We start from the raw sequence: 20,377 nt of genomic DNA, 5'->3' as shown, positions 1-20,377 counted from the left end.
GATAGATGCCGTGGAAAATTGGATGCGAGAGAAGAAGCTAGCGTTGGCCCATCAAAAGACTGAATTGGTTATGATCAGTAACCGGAAGGCAGTACAAAATGTGAGCATCATGGTCGGTGAGTGCATCATAAACTCGAAGCGAGAAGTGAAACACCTGGGCGTGATGTTGGACGACCGTTTGAATTTCAACAGTCACGTCGACTACGTCTGCAATAAGGCGACAAAGGTGATATCGGCCTTATCCCGAATTATGCCTAACAATTCTGCGATTACCAGTAGCAAGAGGAGGCTACTGGCGAGCGTGTCAACGTCGATCATCCGGTATGCAGCTCCAGCGTGGTCGGCGGCACTGAAGACAGGACGAAATCGTGCCCAGTTGAACCGTACGTTTAGGCTGATGGCAATGCGTGTAGCGAGTGCGTATCGAACGATATCATCGCACGCCGTGCACGTAATAGCCGGAATGATTCCTATCTGCCTTCTACTGGAGGAGGATCGAGCCACAGGGAGAGGCCGGAACAGAGCGAGAGCCAACACGCTTAGTAAATGGCAGCAGCAATGGAACAACGCAGAGAAGGGCAGGTGGACTTACCGACTGATTCCAAACGTGTCGATATGGACCACTAGAGCGCACGGCGAGATTAATTTTCAACTGACGCAATTCCTGTCTGGTCATGGCTGCTTTAAGCAGTACTTGCACAGGTTCGGCCACGCAAGGTCACCGTTGTGCCCTGAATGCCGAGACATAGAAGAAACACCAGAGCACGTAGTCTTTACTTGCCCACGGTTTGCACAGCAGCGAAGCGAAATGACTGCCATCGTCGGAGACGACGTGAACGTGGAAAATATCGTCCTAAAGATGTGTAGTAATGAAGATAAGTGGAACGCGGTGAACCGATCTGTTGTTCAGATTATGTCAACACTACAGCGGACATGGCGAGAGGAGCAGCGTCAGATGACGTAGGCAGCCCTGCCGAACGAAGAAGGGCGCCGGACTGTTTTCGACACTCTAAAAGAGCGGACGAAGGGAAAGTGATACTGCGATATTCCTTCGCCGGGGAACTCTCCGCCGGAGTAGGCTAGATCCACCGCCGGGGACTAGCTGAGTAGACGCGACGTAGCACCGGTCCCGGGTCGTAGGAGCACCAGTGAACCGGAAGTTAGCCTCCACCGGAATCGCTGAACTGACTCCGGCACCCTACCGGTCGGCCCGTAAAAAATTGAAGAGCAGCAGTAGCAGCAGCAGAAGAAGAATCAGTCTCGGAAGAACTTCCATCGCCGGGGAATTCTTCGTCGGTGTAGGCTAGGTTCACCGCCGGGGACTAGTTGAGTAGACGTGTCATAGCGACGGTTGAGGGTCGTCGGGGCACCAGTGAACCGGAAGCTAGGCTCCACCGGAATCGCTGGACTGACTTCGGCACCCCTCCGGTCGGCTCGTATCGTAGAAGTAGAAGAATCGGTGTCGGGAGAAATTCCTCCGCCGGGGAACTCTCCGTCGGTGTAGATTAGGTCCACCGTCGGGGACTGGTCGAGTAGAATACGTCGGAACGCTGGTGTTGAATAGTCGGGGCGCCTACGAACCGGAAGTTATGCTCAACCGGAATCGTTGGACCGACCTCGGCATCTTACCAGCTGAACTATGGAAAGGAGATGGTCGCCGTAACCGTACGAGTGCGGACTTTGTATGAGCTCAGAGTGGTGCACAAACTGGAGCCGAAGGGCTCAGAATGTTGCATGTAGGTACTAACAAATTGACGGGTCGCCAAAGGGCGAAAATAGGTATTAACAAATTACTAACGAGTGGAGCCGAAGGGCTCAGCATGAGGCACGTCGTTGAACGGTTTTAAAACTGCTAACAGGAGCCAAAGGGCTCAGGAGCCAAAGGGCTCAGGAGCCGAAGGGCTCAGGAGCCGAAGGGCTCAGCATGTAGAATAACAAATTGAAGTGGTGCGCTCAGCACGTTGTCCTCCCCTTCGAAGTAATACCGGAAGGTAGTTCCGGAGGGTGATGGTGATGGTACTAAACCTAGGAGAGTGTTTTTAGTGGGGAAGGCACTAAGTGGATCCCACACCGCGCCAAAAATTACACTGGCATGAGCATGAACATATACAGGCCAGTCTATGAAGATTTTTAAACTCCTAGTTGCATGAAAAAAAAAAAAAAAAAAAAAAACACACACACACACATACCGAAGCAGTAGACGCCGTGGAAGAATGGATCCGAGGGAAGAAGCTTGTGTTAGCCCATCACAAAACCGAAGTTGTGATGATAAGCAACCGAAAGGCAGTGCAGAAAGCGAGAATCTCGGTTAGACAGTGTACCATCGACTCAAAGCGGGAAGTCAGACACCTAGGAGTGATGATCGATGATCGGCTGAGCTTCAACAGCCATGTCGATTATACATGTGAGAGAGCCGTGAAGGTGATATCAGCTCTATCCCGGATCATGCCCAACAACTCAGCGATCAGCAGCAGCAAGAAGCGACTACTGGCGAGCGTGTCGACGTCGGTACTCAGATACGCTGGCCCCGTGTGGGTGACAGCACTGCAGACGAAGAGGAACCGCTCCCGGCTGAACAGTACGTTCAGACTGATGGCCATGCGTGTGGCGAGCGCGTATCGTACGATTTCATCGGAGGCAGTCTGTGTGATTGCAGGATTGATCCCTATAAGCCTTCAACTCGAAAAGGACAGCGAGTGCTACAGGGACCGAAGCACGCGGGGAATTCGGAAAAGAGCCCGGGATGAAACCATGAGGAAATGGCAACAGCAGTGGGATAGCGCTGAGAACGGTAGATGGACCCACCGTCTAATTCCGTGCCTGTCGACGTGAGTAAACAGAAAACACGGAGAAGTGAATTTCCACTTGACGCAGTTTTTGTCTGGTCATGGCTGTTTCAAGAAATACCTCAATAGGTTTGGACACGCAAGATCGCCGTTATGCACCGGGTGCGGCGATGCTGACGAAATGGCAACAGCAGTGGGATAGCGCTGAGAACGGTAGATGGACCCACCGTCTAATTCCGTGCCTGTCGACGTGAGTAAACAGAAAACACGGAGAAGTGAATTTCCACTTGACGCAGTTTTTGTCTGGTCATGGCTGTTTCAAGAAATACCTCAATAGGTTTGGACACGCAAGATCGCCGTTATGCACCGGGTGCGGCGATGCTGACGAAACCCCTGAGCACGTGGTCTTCGAATGTCCGCGCTTCGAGCATGAGCGAGCCGAGATGACATCCGTCATCGGCAATGACGTTAATGTGCACAATATCGTCCAACGAATGTGTGCCGACGAAGAGAAATGGGACGCGGTAAACACGACTATCGTTCAGATGATGTCTCTTTTACAACGAAGATGGCGAGAGGAGCAGCGGAACTCAACACAGCGGACAGCACATGGCTCTGAATCGTTGGGGCAGCCGGAATCGGCGGACCGACCTTGGCGCTTGACAAGCCAGCCTGTTGAAGCAAGCATATGAAGGAGACCTACGGGCGCGATCGGAGTAGGCTAGATCCTCCGCCGGGGACTAGACCGAGTAGATCGGGAGTAACGAAATATCGGTAATAAGTCGTCGAGGCGCCTGCAAACCGGAAGTCATCCTCCAACCGGAATTGCAGGACCGACCTCGGCACTTACCGACCAACATCGCGTCGGAGTAGGCTATGTCCTTCCGCCGGGGACTAGCCGAGTAGATCGCGAAACAGCTCCGGCAAATGGTCGTCGGGGCGCCTGTGAACCGGAAGTTTCCCTCCACCGGAATCACAGGGCCGACCTCGGCACCTGCCCGGTCAGCTTCGGAGTAGGTTAAGTTCACCGTGGGGGACTAACTGAGTAGAACGCGTAGTTGCACCGGCAAATGGTCGTCGAGGCGCCTGTGAACCGGAAGTTTCTCTCCACCGGAATCGCAGAACCGACCTCGGCATCAGCCCGGAAAGCATCGGTTCGGGAGATCTTCCGCCGTCGGGGAAATCTTCGCCGGAGTAGGATAGATCCACCGTCGGGGACTATTCTGAGTAGTCCGTAGCGAGTCACCGGCTTAAGTCGTCGGGGCACCAGTGAACCGGAAGCCATCCTCCAACCGGAATCGCTGGATCGACCTCGGCACTTCACCGGTCAGCAGCAGTGAAGCGGGAACAAACGCGTAACGTTAACGGTTTCGGGAGACATTCCTACGTTAGGAACTCTCCGCTGGAGTAGGCTAGATCCACAGTCGGGGACTATGCCGAGTAGCGATCGTGACAACCACCAGTTTTGGGTCGTCGGGGCGCCAGTGAACCGGAAGCTACCCTCCAACCGGAATCGCTGGACCGACCTCGGCATCCAACTGGTCCAACCTGGAGAACTCGAGAATCGGCGGATTAGCAGGTGGCGCAAAAGTTGCGCAGGGCTCTGGCGAGATGCCAACACCAAACACGTCGCAGTAGAGCAACGAAGGGTAGCAATGACAGAAGCGGCAGTAGAAACATGGCCCTGGCGTGATGCCAGCAGTACGAAGAGAGCAAGGGAAGTACAGGAGCGTAAGAAGCAAGGAGCAGTGCAGTGGTTAGCACAATAGCCTCCCCCATGAAGTAATGCCAAGAGGCAGTTCCGGGGGGAATGGCTCGTGGGCGAAGGTGGACTTTAGTCGGTATAAAAGAGTCCGACACTCTGGCGCACGATGGACGAATTCAATATGGCTAGCCTCCATATCGAACGTGAAAAAAAAATACACACACACATACACACACACGGACATGTGCTCAGTTCGTCGAGCTCTATCGATTGGTATATGAGACTTGGCCCTCCGGGCCTCGGATCAAAAGTCGGTTTTTCAAGCGATCTTTATACCCTTTTTATGGTTGTAAGAAGGGTAAAAAATCGGCATGTCTCAAATTTGGATTGATGAAAGACAAGACCTTCCTCTTTCATTTACTGCTAAAATCAAAATAATGTCTAGTGCAATTTTTTTTTAATTTTGTTGTTAGTAATATAATTTTAAATGCACCGAATAAAATTTGGTGAGGTGAACTGTTGAGACGTATTTAGATCTTTGAAAGGAGATTTTTGACCTTTTATCCCCTCTCCATGTTTTTGTTGTGGGCTTCGTGGCCGTGCGGTTATCGGCGTCAGTCGTTAAGGCGTATTGTGTCACGGGGTGTGGGTTCAATTTCCACTCCGGTCGGTGGAAACTTTTCATCAAATGAAAAATTCATCACTGGGCTACTTGGTGTTATGTGTTGTCCGTTACCTAATGTTAGTGATCGTTCAGTCTGTGCAGCCTTTGGTTGAAGACGGTGTAAATTGTCTTTTTATTTATTTATTTATTTATTTATTTCTTCGGACTTTTTCCCCTCCGATTTTATGTCGAAGATTCCAGAATATTGACAAGTTCACCAATGACAGACGCAATATAACATTTCTTAACACCAATATTCCAACCCAATTGCAATAGCAGTGCAATGTTGACACTATTGTCCATGTGTTTGTTGTGAGAATTGACAGAACATGTTTTTGTTTGCGATGGAAAAACAAACCGGATTGCTGACAAATATTCTCAGATTAGCCAGCCTATGGCTGAAAATCTCTTAAATAAAGATAAGAAAAATAATAATAGGGGGCCCAGATAGCCGTAGCGGTAAACGCGCAGCTATTCAGCAAGACCAAGCTGAGGGTCGTGGGTTCGAATCCCACCGGTCGAGGATCTTTTCGGGTTGGAAATTTTCTCGACTTCCCAGGGCATAGAGTATCTTCGTACCTGCCACACAAAATACGCATGCAAAAATGGTCATTGGCATAGTAAGCTCTCAGTTAATAACTGTGGAAGTGCTCATAAGAACACTAAGCTGAGAAGCAGGCTCTGTCCCAGTGGGGACGTAACGCCAAAAAGAAGAAGAAGAATATTAATAATAATGTTCAGTTTTAGCATAGTTTTATTAGAGTTGTACGGAATTCTATAGTAATTCATAAAACATAAATACATCCAATAAGCTTTGAAAATGTTACTTAGTAACTTTACGATTTAACTGTCTTAATAACGAAATCATGCGAAGCTTTAACAAAAATTTCAGGTGAATCATGAAAGTCTCCGATTGCACCAAAAAGGAGCCAAAAATGGTGGACTTTAGTGCATACAAACTTGTGTGTCATTTATATCCAGCAGATCATAATTACTATGTTTTGTATAGCTATTTGGTGTTCAAAACTTATAAAAACGTAAACTCGAACGTTTTTTATGCTTATCTTCCATCAAAAAACGATCTAGTTGACACTATAATTGTATTAAAATAGTAACAGGGATTTAAAATCATGAAGATTGAGCCGTCGCATGCCTAATTTTGGTGCTAAACTTAGTAGTCTCATTTTATGAGTTTCCCGGTGGTCTTTCCGGTGCTCCAAAAGGATCAGAATAAACATCCATTCATTTTTTGGTAAAATACAATCAAACATAATAAATCGTAATGAGTTGGACACAATTCATTTGGTTTTGGGGCATAAATCCTAGTAATTTAATGGAATTGTCCAAATTGGTCACCTTCCGATACTCCAGGAACTGGTTCCGCATGGACCACACTGGACAAAATTTTTCAAAAATTTCAATCAAAAATTACAATGATTTGAATTTGGAAATGGGTTGAAAAAGATATATATTTTAAATTCCGAAAAAAATATTGCTCTAGACCCCCATTGTCGTTTTGGTTGCAAATGAAATTGGACAATCATGGCTTTCTTGTGTCAAAATTTCAGACATGCCGATTTTTTTTTTTTTGTTTTGAAATTGCTCTACGAAACACACCGTGCCAAGTATGGATTTTCCGTTTTCTCCGTGAATGGACTGGTGATATGAATGTGTCAAACTAAACTTTTCTAAACGACCTAAATAACGTTGAAAGCCTTTCTTTATTTATTATCTTTTTATTCAATAGCTTAGTCACATTGACATCTTTTGTCACGTTTTTGTACAAATTGCTAGTCAAGGACATTGTCGTCGGTCTATAGCGAAACAGTTATCAAAAAATAGAAGTCCACTGTAATAATAGAAAGAGAGCAAGAGATGAGAGAATGTATCCATATGAGATAGGACTCAGCGGCAGTGCTGGGAATGGTAATAGTATTAGGCTTGAGTTTTTGCGAAAATCACGTGGCTCTCCTAATACAGTAGTTCAAAATTGTGAATCTCATTAAGTAGCCTATGTTGGGTAGGGTAGAAGTATCAATTATGGCAATAGTGGGAACAAAAAGAGATTTTTCTTATTGTTGCACTAGAATATAACGGCTTATATTCACAGGAATGATAAACCTATTTATTTTTGATGGTAACTAAAGCTTTGTAAGAACATTCGTGCAATAAGCTTCGAAAAATGAACATTTGAAAATTTTGCCTCACACATATGTCACCTTCTTAGCAGTTTGCTAAAGGACACCACTTACGAAATGTATGTTTTTATCCGGAAAAACTGCTTCAACCTTTCAATGTATGTTGCCTAATGAGAACAAATGAATAAATGTAGCTGGTGAGCAACCAAATCTACTGTTTTAAGCTGGAAATCGTGTTATTTCCACTATGTCGATAACTGGAACAAGGAGTGTATAAGAACCCAATTATGGCGATACTCTGGAGGCAGATTGTTTACATTTTTTGATTAGTGAAATAGAAGAAGTGAAGCTATTTTACGGGTGACTTCCACGACGGGAAGGTTCGGTAAGGCATGATCTTCATGTTTTGTACTCAATTGCTAAGATTTATCAATCACACGTTCGAAAACGTTCGCAAGCGGAAGATCTTAATTTCAAGGTAGAGGGAGGTTTTCAGTGACACTCGATTTTTGAATTTTCCCTCTTTTTTCGTTAAAATTAGGCGCTGAAAAGGTAATGTGAGTTTATTAATGCTGTTTTGTATCATAATTTGCGTTTTCACTATATTTCGACTCCTTTTCGAAAGTTAATTTGCTCCCATTAAACCCATTGCCATAAATTGATTTAACATGTATTTAACACAAAACTTTTGGAAAACTTTATGAGCAATCACTTCATTACATCTTAGCGTTGCATTATCATTCGCTCTGGATGACGTTTGAGTTCATTTCGTGCAAATATTCGATAGTCCATAATTGGAATACTTTTATGTCGAATGCTAGGAACGCTATTGCCATAATTAGTACAAAAACAACGCTTTTTAAAACCAATTTTTTGAAGCTTAAAGTCAATTTAGTACCAAAACTGTTTAAATCAACTGCTCCGCAAGCCTTCAAACTAGTAATTAACACCAACAAGTCATGCTTACGTTTTAGGAACGTGGTTAAAACTTGATTTTTATCCACACTGTTGACATATTGCATCCATAATTGGTACACCTACCCTACATGAATTTTCTAAATCAGGAGTGTCATTGAAGGCTGCAAATGCGGGAAATGCAACGGGAAATAGAACATTTTTCTACAGTAGTTTTCGGTTGCCCTTAGCAACGGGTGTTTTGCTATTTTCAAGACATTTGCCTACAGCAGCGATACGCGTGAGTTTCACTGGCTCCGGTGACTGTGATTCGCTACGCTTGCCTACTGTAGTGTGAGTCTCAGAACTTTTCCCAACTCTGCTCAGCGGTTTTCATATTGTGCTCCGCTACATTTTGAAAATTTTTACTGATACTTTGAAGTATTTGAACATTTTGCTTAAAATACGCTTAATCACTTATACAATGCCAAGTCAAACCTATAATTTTCAAGAGTACACATTTGGAGAACAGATCAACCGAAATTTGGTCAATCTCAATTTTTGAACCAAACGCTTGAGCTTACGTCAGAGATACACGTTTTCTCACTCACACTTACTCACACATTTTTGTACACTAGGGCACTGAGGGAGCCAAAAAAAATCCTCAATGGGACAGCACTGGGGCAAGTTGGTCAGGTACCTTCTTTCGGCACGTACGGTATCTTTTTCTGCTCAAGATACTCCAGCATACGACAGACAAATTCTCTCAAGACACTCTTCCTGAAGCACATGTTGATTGATGCCTTCCATCTAAAGGGTTCAGTCAATCAAGGTATGGGAGCAGTGATATTTTCGATCGGCGTCACGCAAACTCATTCCGTCCGAACAGTTTTTTCAACGCCTCCTTCTTCTTCTTCTAACCATGCGTTTTGTGAAACCGTACAACACGCTCGCGGAGTGCTTGCTGTTTCGACGCCATCTGCGATTGAACTGACAGCAGCCGAGCGAAAAGAAACGTGCCACCCATTTTCAGGGAGTCCAGAGAGCAACTCTCTTGGAGAGAAAATAATTTACGGAAAGATATTGTAATCATTTTCATTTTTCACTTAACGTTTTGGAGCATTTTTACTGAGTTTTGGTGCATTAAACAGGCTGCCTTCTTATTGGTAGTTCAATCTTTGTGTTTCCCATAACATAAATGAACGTGATAAAGTGGAATAAAGCTCGATTGTTCGACTCCTAGAAACCCCAAAAAGTCGTTTGGCCTCGGGGGTGCATATTACCTCAAATTACCCTAGTGTTTGATGTTTTGATCGTATCGCCCGCTCTTGTGAGGGCGAGCAATGAACACTTTTTCAAAGTACAATGCGATTATCGAACAATATCTCGAATCCGTTTAGACGTAGGTGACTCCCATATCCTTTCCATTTCCGACTAACCAAATATCGCTTCAATGACAACAGTGGAGATGTAGAAGATTCTTCGGTCTCTAGCAAAAATGGTTTTCCCTTCCCCGATGACCGTAAGGCCGTTATCGACTTCCAAATGTTTAGCTCTCGATTTGTGCACATTGAGAATGGTTAACTAAACCCAAGTCCCGTTCATTGGATCTCTGTGCAACTTCGATTATTCTAGTAAATCACGGAGTAGCAACAACAAATTGTACGGTCATCCATGCTCATGCTCTAAATTTCGTTAAGGTACTTGTCTCAAACCCAAACAAATCTTGAATGACCCAGACTAAAAAAATCATATTTATTTCAAACCAGTCATTGAGCTATACTGCACAGATGCTTTGTATAAATTACCTCCCGCCAATTACGCTAAAGATACTAAGTATCAACATATGTCGGTTGGATGCAAGAAAAACATGAATGAGACTAAAATTAGCATTTAAATTGATCGCAAAAAGGCCCGTTTGCCCACATCGAATCCGTTGTCGAGATAAGCCATTTAAGCTCGTTAGCATTTTTTATCTGTCCGATTTGGCAAAGTCATCGTGCACAATCCCCTGCTGGAGGAATCATCCTCGTCCAATCCGCAGATTCTTTTGTATTTGTTAATATTAATACGCGACAGACGATACGTCCGTGGGTCAGTCGCGCGTCAGAGATATCTTCTGGACAGATTGTCCCCATCGGATTCAGCGGAAATTTGCAAAGCAACAGTATCATGATCACGATCTTAATTGGATTTGATCACCCAGCACTGAACACCGGTTTTATCGCTGCTCATTTGAGGGAGGAATACCACTTGTTGATTGAGGTGCAACGGTTCGGTGTCATCTTCATATCAACAGCAGTTACACGTTATGGGATGAAATCGACACTTGCAATTATGTCACGTCCGCCACAAGTAAATGGAATTTGTTGCGAGATGATGAATCCTGCTGGATGTCATCCAGATAAGCTAGTAGAAGTCAGTCACGTGTATAATACACTGGAACATCTATTATGGTTCGGGAAACATAAATAGCATTTTACGTATAATCATTATGTAATAGTTATAATGCAACAAGTTGATAAATAATGATTTTTCGGCACGAGTCGTAGATTTATTCAACGAGACTTGTCGAATTTACGTTCATTGAACTTACGTAAATTGAGGTTTCGGTGTACTAGCACACACCATAATTGCACGGTAACTAGATCTGTCGAAAATTGTAGCCTGGAAGCAGGGTTCGTCTTCTAGGTTTTTCGAAGGTCACGAGCAAGTCACTGACAGGAACTGGGCACAGTAGGCTTTCCGCTCCGTTGCTTGCTGCTAGGTATCGAATTTGGTGTGCTTTACAGTTTCATTCCAGAACTGATCACGACACCGGCCGGCAACGGTTTTGTTCCGATGTTTTTACATGTAGCGTGGAACAGACAGACAAGGCAATAACCGCACGCCGTATGAAGAGAATAGGTGCTTTTGAACAATTATCGCTCATGGTTTATATGGTGGTTTTCTTGGAGACGTTTATGGAAGAATATCAGTATTTTTATTGTCTTAGCATACATTAATCGACTAGTTAAACTGCACTTGGAACGCTAAACGGAGGTAATTTATGAGACAACGATTAATTTGCGAGGTTGTCAGGGTGTTGACGGATTCGATCATACAGAAAAGTTCTTGGAAGTTAATCGTAAATGCTAATTTTATCCACTTTTATGCATTAAGGTCTAAAAAAAGACATAAAACTTTGCATATTTTGAGAACCGATATAAGAATATATTTACCAATTTTGGAACAGTTGCTGATCAGGCAGGAAGCATTTTTTACGACCAGTTTCAAGCGTGATAACGGATTTCTTCAAAGTACTTTCAAAATTAATACAGAGCTACCCACCAACACACAAGTTCACTAACATCTGGTATAGTCATAGTCATCATCAATATTTGAGAAATAGTTAATAAGTTATTATACCTGGGGTACGTTTTCATGAAACCATTAAAAACACTTGGTTCAGTCTGTCTGAACACCGACAAATTGGTACAGGCTGACCCTGCATGAAATCAAATAGGCTCAGCATTGGATCACCGTACAAGGTTGCGTAATTTTGTTTTCATATTTGTCAATTATGATGAAGCGCCTCTTATTTTTTGACTTATTTTTTTCCGCGTCTGTTAATAGCCGCTAATCCCCAACCGTAATCCACAGGCCTATCACGCTGAATCAACCGAAAAAATGTGTTTGTTGGCATGCATCAGTCAGTGCAGTAAACCAATCTTCCGATTGGATCACAGCTCAACACAGCCTTTACTTATGCTGACACGACTCACTGACTGACAGACTGCAAGCATTGAACTTGAACTCGACCATCTCGTCGACGTCTGCCAGGCTTCCCGAACAGCGAGGAATAACACAGTTATAACAATCAGAGATATTATTGAAAACAAAATTTTGTAACAGAAATTGTTATAGATTATAGTCGGTATAACAAAAATTATGTTTGAGCCATAATTTTTGTTACACCGACTATTGATTTCACAATCCTAATAATCCTTGATATAATTTCATAATTATAAGAAAAAATATTGAAATGATAATTGTAATAAAGGTTGTTACAAAGAAAAATACCTTTTTTGATAAATAATTAAATGTATATCATTTTTTTATAAGTATAACTGATGTTGTTGTAATTTTGAAATAATTGTTTGACGTTCTCAGACAAATATTTTTCAAAATATCAAAATATGATAACTGTTGATATAAATAACAATGGTTAACATTATTGACTTTATTTCTATATTATGCCTTTCTGATCGGGTTAGCATTCCGACTGGCTTCAAACCAAACATTGTGTTCAACGTGCAGTGGCTATTTTTTTCAGACTCAATGTTTTTGGTCGCGTGTTTTCCGGCATTCTGCAGCTGAGGCCAAATCATGAATAGCACCAAAGCAGGCAGTACTGATAGTGGGGTTCCCAGCGTTATGTTCGTACTGCAAATGTATAGTAGCTATACTTAGAGTAGTCTGATTATATGTCTTCATAATCTTGCACCGTTCGATTAGCGTATAAGCAAGGTCACATCATCATCTAACTACTTACTTTTTTGGCTTTACATCAATTATCTTGATAAAGTCTCGCCAACAATAATTCGCCAATTCACTCGGCTCATGGCCGCTTCTCTCCATCCTCGACTGTGACCCACGCTCTCCAGGTCCTGGTGCACTTATCCACCTAGCTCGCTGCGCCCCACGCCTTCTTGATCCGACCGGATTCGTAGCGAACACCATCTTTACAGGGTTGTTGTCCGGCATTCTTGCAACATGCCCTGCCCAACGTATCCTTCCAGCTTTAGCTACCTTCACGATACTGGGTTCGCCGTAGAGTTGAGCGAGCTCGTGGTTCATCCTTCGCCGCCACACGCCGTTCTCCTGCACGCCGCCGAAGATCGTCCTTAGCACTCGGCGTTCGAAAACCCCAAGAGCTTGCAAGTCCTCCTCGAGCATAGTCCACGCCTCATGCCCATAGAGGACTACCGGTCTTATGAGCGTTTTGTACATCGTGCATTTGGTGCGGGGGTGAATCTTTCTTGACCGCAGTTTCTTCTGGAGCCCATAGTAGGCACGACTTCCGCTGATGATGCGCCTTCGTATTTCCCGACTAACATTGTTGTCAGCCGTCAACAAGGATCCGAGGTAGACGAACTCGTCCACCACCTCGAAGGTATCCCCGTCTATCGTAACACTGCTTCCTAGGCGGGCCCTGTCGCGCTCAGTTCTGCCAACCAGCATGTACTTTGTTTTCGACGCATTCACCATTAGCCCGACTCTTGTTGCTTCTCGTTTCAGGCGGGTGAACAAATCTGCCACCGTTTCAAATTTTCTCCCAATAATATCCATGTCGTCCGCGAAGCAAACAAATTGTCCGGATCTCGTGAAAATCGTGCCTCGACTGTTAAGTCCGGCTCTCCGCATAACACCTTCAAGCGCAATATTGAACAACAGGCACGAAAGTCCGTCGCCCTGTCGTAGTCCCCGCCGAGACTCGAACGAACTGGAGTGTTCGCCCGAGATCTTCACGCAGTTTTGCACACCGTCCATCGTTGCTCTGATCAATCTTGTGAGCTTCCCGGGAAAGCTGTTCTCGTCCATGATTTTCCATAGCTCTATGCGGTCGATACTATCGTATGCCGCCTTGAAATCGATGAACAAATGGTGCGTAGGGACCTGGTACTCACGGCATTTCTGGAGGATTTGCCGCACGGAAAAGATCTGGTCCGTTGTCGAGCGGCCGTCGGTGAAACCTGCTTGATAGCTTCCCACGAACTCGTTTGCTATAGGTGATAGACGACGGAAGAGAATCTGGGATAGCACTTTGTAGGCGGCGTTAAGGATGGTGATTGCACGATAATTTTCACACTCCAGTTTGTCGCCCTTTTTGTAGATAGGGCATACAACGCCTTGCTTCCACTCCTCCGGTAGCTGTTCCGTTTCCCAGATTCTGACTATCAGCCGATGCAGACAAGCGGCCAACCTGTCCAGGCCCATCTTGATGAGTTCGGCTCCGATACATCCTTGCCAGCGGCTTTGTTGTTCTTGAGCTGTTGAATGGCATCCTTAACTTCCCCCATCGTGGGAGCTGGTTGATTTCCGCTGTCCGCTGTGCTGACGTAGCCATCGCCTTCGTTGTCCTGACCTTCTGTGCATGTGTTCTCTGCGCCATTCAGGTGTTAAAGTGCTGCTTCCACCTTTCGATCACCTCGCGTCCGTCCGTCAAGATGCTCCCATCCTTATCCCGGCACATCTCAGCTCGCGGCACGAAGCCTTTGCGGGATGTGTTGAGCTTCTGATAGAACTTCCGCGTTTCTTGAGAACGGTACAGCAACTCCATCTCTTGGCATTACACCTCTTCCAGGCGGCGTTTTTTGTCCCGGAATAGGCGAGTTTGCTGTTTCCGCTTCAGTCTGTATCGTTCCACGTTTTGCCGCGTACCATGCTGCAGCATTGCAGCCCGCGCTGCATTCTTCTCCTCTAAAACCTCCTGGCACTCCTCGTCGAACCAATCGTTTCTTGAGCTCCGTTCCACATATCCGACAATGCTTTCGGTAGCGTCGTTAATGGCTGCTTTGACTGTCCTCCAGCAGTCCTCAAGAGGGGCCCTATCGAGCTCGCCCTCATCCGGCAACGCTGCCTCAAGATGCTGCGCGTACACATTGGCGACATCCGGTTGTTTCAGTCGCTCGAGATTGTACCGGGGCGGGCGTCAGTACCGTACATCATTGATGACGGATAGTTTTGGGCGCAGTTTCACCATCACCAGGTAGTGGTCGGAGTCAATGTTAGCGCCACGATAGGTTCTGACGTCGGTTATGTCGGAGAAGTGCTGTCCATCGATCGAAACGTGGTCAATTTGTGATTCTGTCTGCTGAGGTGATCTCCAGGTGTACCGATACGGGAGGCTGTGCTGGAAATAGGTGCTACGAATGGCCATGTTCTTGGAGCCGGCAAAATCTATCAGTCGTAGGCCGTTCTCGTTCGTCGGCCGGTGGGCGCTGAACTTTCCAATCGTCGGTCTGAACTCCTCCTCCTGGCCAACCTGAGCGTTCAAATCTCCTATGATGATATTGACGTCGTGGCTTGGGCAGCGGTCGTACTCGCGTTCGAGCTGCGCGTAGAATGCGTCCTTGTCATGATCAGTGCTTCCGGAGTGTGGGCTATGCACCTTGACTAAGCTGAAGTTAAAGAATCGGCCTTTGATTCTTAACTTGCACATTCGTTCATTGATCGGCCACCACCCGATCACGCGCCTTTGCATATCACCCATCACTATGAAAGCTGTTCCCAGCTCGCGTGTGTTGCCGCAGCTCTGGTAGATGGCATGATTACCTCTAAACGTTCGCACCAATGCTCCTGTCCAGCACACCTCCTGCAGCGCTACGATGTCGAAACCGCGGGTCTTCAGTATATCGAAGAGTATGCGAGTACTTCCAATGAAGTTGAGAGATTTGCAGTTCCACGTACAGAGTTTCCAATTGCTAGTCCATTTTCATCGCTGTGGTCTTTGCCGATTGTTCCGGTCCGTATTCTCTCGTTGACGTTCCTGTGCTGATGTGTTTTACGGTTGGCTTGCAGGGCCTGACACCAACCCCCTAGATTTCCGGAGGACCATTCCCCCTAAATGTTCGGAGGGCCATAGTGCGCAGTTTAGCTTAGAGTCCTTCCTTGGCACTCAGACAATGATCAGCCACCCCTGACATGGGGAACAGACGCTGTTGTGAGCCGCTCCTAACCTGGAGTACAGACGCTCCAGGTTTGCAAAAGCAAAAGCAAACCCCCCCTTCCCTGTCAGCATACGACCAAAGTTCCCACCGGGGGTTGGTTATCCGATCTTCCCCAAGGTTACTCGTACCCCTACCAGTACCACGAGGAGGTAGGGATAGGAGTTGCTGGGCAAGAGGCTAAGGACCGCACAAAGGGGTCTATTTTATTCCTGCAGGTACGCGAGGTACCAATGCACTATGGTCCAGGAATCAGTTTTACGCGGAAAGATGCATTTTGAGCTTTAGAATGAAACATTAGACAAAAACGGTCTTCTACAAAGTTGTTTGTATTAGTAGAGCCCTTTGTTTGGTTTTATTGAAAATTAGGGTGGGCCACATTTTCCTAGAAATTGTGTAACTAACTTTCTTATTCGTAGAAATTATATTATACATGCTTCAGCAAAGTTGTAGACCATTCAATTTCAAGCAACTTTGCCAAAAAAAGTTTTTTTGTATCTCTTAAATTGACCGATTTAGAGCTTTTTTCCTACGATGACCTAGGGTGGTCCGAACAAAACTGGTTTTCTGGCTCTAGAGTTTTCAATTCAAGTTTCTCATCAAAGTAGTCTATGAAACACTTTTAGAGCTTTGAAAAATGCGTAATTTGGTGAGTGAAGAAACTCGCTATCTCCTTCCGTTTAGGAGTTATTGTTGTTTTTCTCTCAAAAACATGCCTACTTTGATTGTGAATTTCTCTGATTGGGGCAAACATAAAAAATATCTTTTGACGGCATTCAAAAGACAAAATAAAATTGTATATTATATCAAAAAATTACAGATGTGTTATTTTTGTAACTCCAATAAAACGTCTTGAAAGTCAAATATTTTTTTATCACAAAAACTTTAATAACTTTTGAACTAAAATAGATATCAACAATCTTTTTATATGAAAATTTGCGTTTTGTTAAGTTCTTAAAGTCGTTCATAGACGATTTTGACGAGAAAATAATATTAAAAAAACTAGAGTTGAAAATCTTATTTTTGTTGGACCACCCTGCGATGATTAGGAAAAAATGCTCTAGATTGGTCAAATTTTGAGCTACATAAAAACTTTTTTTGGCAAAGTTGATCAAAATTTCAAGTTCTACCGCTTTGCCTTAGAGCGTATACTAGTATTTTTGCAAATAAAAAAGTTGATTATATGATATGTGTGATATTGTGGACCACCCTAGTTTCAGATGACACAGTATGAAAGCTTACATTTTTAGAAACAATTTTGTAGAAGATCATTTTTGTCTAAAATTTCATTTTCATGCTCAAAATGCAAAATAATAAAGAAATACATACTATAAAAATCTTCAAAATAGTTTTAGAGCCCTATCTTTCTTATTTCAGATTTCTCGTCAAAGCAGTCTATGAACGACTTTAAGAACTTAACAAAACGCAAATTTTCATGCAAAAATATTGATGATATCTATTTTAGTTCAAAAGTTATTGAAGTTTTTCTGCTTAAAAGCCTTTGTTTTTCAAGGTATTTTATTAGAGTTACAAAAATAACACATCTGTAATTTTTTGATATAATATACAATTTTATTTTGTCTTTTGAATGCCGTCAAAAGATATTTTTTATGTTTGCCCCAATCAGAGAAATTCACAATCAAAGTAGGCATGTTTTTGAGAGAAAAACAGCAATAACTCCTAAACGGAAGGAGATAGCGAGTTTCTTCACTCACCAAATTACGCATTTTTTAAAGCTCTAAAAGTGTTTCATAGACTACTTTGATGAGAAATTTGAATTGAAAACTCTAGGACCAGAAAACCAGTTTTGTTCGGACCACCCTATGTCACTGCTGGAAAAAAGCCCTAAATCGGTCAATTTAAGAGATACAAAAAAACTTTTTTTGGCAAAGTTGCTTGAAATTGAATGGTCTACAACATTGCTGAAGCATGTATAATATAATTTCTACAAATAAGAAAGTTAGTTACACAATTTCTATGAAAATGTGGCCCACCCTAATTTTCAATAACACCAAACAAAGGGCTTAACTAATACAAACAACTTTGTAGAAGACCGTTTTTGTCTAATGTTTCATTCTAAAGCTCAAAATGCATCTTTCCGCGTAAAACTGATTCCTGGACCACTGTGCAATGGTACGCCATGCCCAGCCATTTACCGCGCCCATGAATAATCACTGATAATCAGCTTGCCATAAAGCTTCTAAAACAACTTTGCTGAAGACCGCAACTTTTTAGGTAAGGTAACAAGGTGTAATACGCCCCCTTTAAGGGAATACTGCTCTATCGCCGTAGCAAATGCGTCACTTCTAAAGGTTTTCATGCCAAAGTGTTCCTTATTTAGATGACCATGCTCTGCATGCTTTCTCTTGTCAGGTTGCTTCAAAAAAGTGTACAAGTTTTTTTGTAAACGGCAATATGCTCCTCCCATAGAAAAAAATCCACCACCTGCTAAGCTTAAAAGGGTCCATTAGTCTTAAAGTGAAACATATATAATAAGTTCAATAGTAAAAAATGGATTTCATTCACTCTAAGGCTTGTTATATGCAGTGTTGTGAAAAACTCAATTTCTCATAACCTACGCTTGAGATTTTTCATGTGTGAGTTGTCAATCACGCAACTCAGCAGTCAAAAAATCATGGATGAGTTGGCTCACCTTTTTGACTCATTGTCTCGTATTTCAACAGTTTACTACTAACACACGGCAATAATTACTTGTTAGGCTGGTAAAATTATAGTAATCCTATCTAACGTAAACAACAACATTCGGGTTTCACGAGTTTTTGACGGGTTTTGCGACTGAATCATTTTTTACGGTTTGAGTTGATGGAGTGATTTCACATCAAAATCTCAAGCGTGAGATTTGCGAAGCAGATCTCTAATGAGTTCGCTCTCACGGGAGAGCGTATTGATTGAGATTTGAGTGTGAGTCTATCATCACTGGTTATATGAAGCAAAATTTTAAGCCAAGTATCTGATTTTCGATATTTTTAGAATTTTTATTAATTGTTTATACTTATCAAAGAACACTTCTAGTATATTTTGAGTTCCAATGGAATTATATCGCTGATTAGGAGATTTTTTTCGAATTCAATTCGAACACAATATTTTCCACCAGTGCCAACCGTTATTTGTTTGCTTGTCTCGCAGGAAACCATTTTAAAGATGCACACTCAAAAAACTTCACACAAAGCTCCTGAAATTTGATCCAGGCAACAAACACAATAAATTGGCTGAATCAGATAGTTTCTAATTGTAAATTAGTAAGAAATATATGGTACAAAAGTTTTGAAAAACTCCTCTAAAGTAGGAAGTTTTGTTTCACATAAAATGCATAACAATTTTAGCGTGACTAACTAATGTTCGCACACTCCTAGGCATACTCGGATCATTTTTATTCAGCTTGTTGATATTCAGTTCGCAACAACCCCCCCCCCCAACTCATAACCAACATAGTTTTAAGGTTAAGTTAGTTTTAAACTTTTTGAGGAATACTGCAAATTGCCTGATGGTATTGATGCTGCTGCTGCTTTGTGTTTTGGTTGACTGGTAGAATCGATGAACTCTTATAAATAGTGGTCACAGATCCCAAGCCTGACTGCAATATTCAACTAGAGTGTTGCAATACTGGATGGTGCGCTTCTATACTTATGGTGGGTAATATATGTCTACATGTTCAATCCAAGCCACTCACTCCTCATCTTCTTTTTTCTGGCTCTAAGTTGCCACTGGAAAACGGTCTATCGCTTCACTTCAATTTAATACTTCAAAAAAGCACTGATTGTAAGAATTTCTTCGTTTGCACATGTGGTAGTAGAGCAAAAATTAGAATGCTGTGGTGTTCTACGGTCTGAGCAAAGACAAATTAAAGACCCCCATGTCCCTTGCAGTTGCCCAAAATTTTATGGCTCATAAGGTAATCTAGAATGCCGTTCAAAGTGTACTGCGATCTGTCAAACTTGGGTACCTTTTACACTACCGAGGGACCAAATGCAGTACTAGAAGTGGTACCCAATCTGAGCCCGAGTGGGACGGACCTGGTCTGAGCTTCGGTACCTAGTGTAGTACCAAACTACTGTGACTTTATTTCGTCTCTTTTTTGTATAGCAAAAATCCCTACAAAAAAGTACTTCGACCGGACATAGGATTGAGTCGTCCAACTCCGAATCGGCAATCCCACGCTTTGTAAATCACAATTGATTTAGTTTTCCAAAAATATAGATCAACCCGCCTGACTGCAAAAATCTTAGCACCACACAAGCATTCTAACGCCAATGCCGATACAATGTTGCAGAAGGTGGTTAAGTTTTTTCTCTCTCTCAGGAACAATCGCTTTTATTCATAATCCGTTTGTCATCGCACGTCAACAGCAATGTGTGGCTTTTGGCCTGGTGCATTTTCAACAGGGACAACAATCAGATGAAGTTCTTTGAGCAACTACAACGCAGCCGATGAGATGAGAATGTGAGCGTGCTCTAGATTGC

General features: G+C 43.4%; 1 protein-coding gene across 5 annotated transcripts in view; it reads right to left on the bottom strand.

The window, feature by feature from the left end:
• LOC5577434 (open rectifier potassium channel protein 1) overlaps positions 1–20,377 on the bottom strand; it is a 132,226-nt gene that overhangs the window by 88,206 nt on the left and 23,643 nt on the right. Inside the window, exon 1 of one of the 5 annotated variants that reach the window (XM_021854468.1) lies at positions 8,809–8,829. The exons of the other annotated variants lie outside the window; for them this stretch is intronic. The gene's annotated coding sequence lies outside the window, so the exon portion shown is untranslated. Of the gene's footprint in view, positions 1–8,808; positions 8,830–20,377 lie in introns of those variants that run through there. 5 annotated transcript variants of the gene reach the window in all.

The sequence above is a fragment of the Aedes aegypti genome, chromosome 3 (assembly GCF_002204515.2).
Source record: "Aedes aegypti strain LVP_AGWG chromosome 3, AaegL5.0 Primary Assembly, whole genome shotgun sequence".
Lineage (NCBI taxonomy): Eukaryota > Metazoa > Arthropoda > Insecta > Diptera > Culicidae > Aedes > Aedes aegypti.
Note: the sequence above shows the minus strand (reverse complement) of the source record. Positions and strands in the feature narration are given on the sequence as shown.